We start from the raw sequence: 2,500 nt of genomic DNA, 5'->3' as shown, positions 1-2,500 counted from the left end.
TGGGACTCGCGCCGGGACTAGGGAGTCGCGGCGGGACAAGGAAGAGGAGGAGGAAGTCCGGGACTCGCGACGGGACTGGGACTCGCGCCGGGACTAGGGAGTCGCGGCGGGACAAGGAAGAGGAGGAGGAAGTCCGGGACTCGCGACGGGACTGGGACTCGCGCCGGGACTAGGGAGTCGCGGCGGGACAAGGAAGAGGAGGAGGAAGTCCGGGACTCGCGCCGGGACTAGGGAGTCGCGGCGGGACAAGGAAGAGGAGGAGGAAGTCCGGGACTCGCGCCGGGACTAGGGAGTCGCGGCGGGACAAGGAAGAGGAGGAGGAAGTCCGGGACTCGCCACGGGACTAGGGAGTCGCGGCGGGACAAGGAAGAGAAGGAGGAAGTCCGGGACTCGCGACGGGACTGGGACTCGCGGCGGGACAAGGAAGAGAAGGAGGAGGTCCGGGACTCGCGCCGGGACTAGGAAGAGGGGGAGGAGGTCCGGGACTCGCGACGGGACTAGGAAGTGGGGGAGGAGGTCCGGGACTCGCGCCGGGACTAGGGAAGAGGAGGAGGAGGAGGAAGGCCGGGACTGGGACTCGCGGCGGGAGTAGGTAGTGGGGGAGGAGGTCCGGGACTCGCAGCGGGACAAGGAGGAAGTCGGGGAGGAGGGCCGGGACCAGGAGTCGCGGCGGGGATAGCAGGCAGGACAGGGAGGGTGGGTGGTCTTCCACAAAAAAAAGTGTGTCTCGGAACTTCCTTAGTGCAGTAGGACGGGGGGGCCTGCCGAATCCCACAGAGAGTACTATGTGGGGGAAGGGTTCCTCTGAAGCGTCTCGGGAAAAGTCGTGAGGGGGTGACGGTTGCTCGGTGCCTACGGGTCCCGACTGCTCGCTGCCTTCTTTGAGCCCAGTACCGACGTTCGCAGGGGGGATACCTGGATACTACTGGGGTTACCTGGATACTTCTGGCGTGTTACCTTGGATCAGTGAGGAGTGGGGGTTAGTTTCCCGGCGACGCGACCCTCTGAGGAGGTCCCGCGGAGGGTCGCCGAGTATTATATGGTGAGCTGGCTGTCAAGGATTGTGAGTCCCGCTGCCAAAATTTTTTTTGGTGCGCGGGCGACTGGAAAAAGAGGGTTGGTCTTGTGCCGATACGCGTAACGTCGCAGCGAGTCCCAAGAGCTAGTAACCATTTTTGGCGGGGGGCGATGGCCTCGGTATTGTCAAGCCATTCTCTCATTCATTTGGGAGGGTGGGGAGAAGTGTTTGCCGAGGCCGTTCAAGCTCCGCCTGGTCGACCACCACTGTGACCGCCACCGCGCTCGATCTCTATTGCAAGCTCAGGTGAAATTCCTGATAAACTTGGAGGGGGTGTGGGACGCGTTCGCAGTGTGGGCCGAGGAGTCATAACATCCCAGGTCGGAATGTGAAAATGGAACTTCGAAACCGGTGAGAGTTCTCTCGTCGGCTAGGGGTTTCACAAAAGTAACATTTCTATAAATTTCTATCCGACCCCTCCATTAATTTGGAGGGGCGATGGGCCCCCGGGATTGGACATACTTCTTGCTGATTTGTCTTTTGAGGAAAATCCTTCGCGGTGATGGTTACTTTTTCATTTTTTAATGTGTGTATCGGCCTCGTCGGTTTCTCTCTTTCCTGGTCACATTCCCGAAAAAGGCCGCAGCACCTATGATTCTCTTCCGGGGGGGTCTAACTCTCCCTCTCTCTCTATCCTTCTCTTTGTCTGGCTCTCTCTGGCTTCACTTTTTGTGGTGTGTGCCTCTGGGGGTCTGGTTGGAATTTGCCGTTGGCTTTTTTGCCCTCTCTTTTTGCCTTTTATCCATCGCAAAGAAGGGTGTGTGTGTTCTCACCTGGGGTTGGAATGAAGGACGGGGAACCTCCTCGTCTTGTGAAGTGGGACCATCTTTTAGGATGATGGCTTTTTGCTGCCTGGTGTGTGCTTGGGTGGGGTTTGGTGGTGGCAGTCTACCTCTCCCTTTCTCCGGTAAGACCAGATGACTGGTTCGTCCGCTACTCTTGTGTTGGCCCTACCTTGGCCAACGGGAGTCGGCGACGCTCCAGACTGGATGGCATGATGTGGTGGTGTACCGAAGGGGGACATCCGAAGGGGAAGAGGGGCCGAGCCTCGCGAAACTTAGGTGTGTCGGGTTGTGTGATGTCGGAGATCCATTTTTTTGTGGCTGCCGTCGTGATTTCGCCCATCCAAACCTGAGTCGTTGCTGCGGACTGGAAAAACTATGGAAGAGCTGTTTGGGAAAGATTCGGGAGTTTGTTTTCGAAGTTACCTTGTTCGATCGATCTAGGATCCACTGTACTCGCCCACCAGAATTTGCTCCCGGAACCCCCCGATCAGCCAAAGCGGGTCGGGGGGCCTTGGTTCAACGAGGGTTACTCCATATGCTAGCCTATGTCAATATAAGGTGCGGGTTAGCCGTTTCTCCCCCACCGGACTATTGCTTAAGAAGTGGACTATCGACCCCCCTCTCCGTCAAAGGTTTG

The sequence above is a fragment of the Physcomitrium patens genome, chromosome 20 (genome assembly GCF_059467195.1).
Source record: "Physcomitrium patens ecotype Gransden chromosome 20, ASM5946719v1, whole genome shotgun sequence".
NCBI classification, from domain to species: domain Eukaryota; kingdom Viridiplantae; phylum Streptophyta; class Bryopsida; order Funariales; family Funariaceae; genus Physcomitrium; species Physcomitrium patens.
This window is presented reverse-complemented; position numbering follows the sequence as displayed.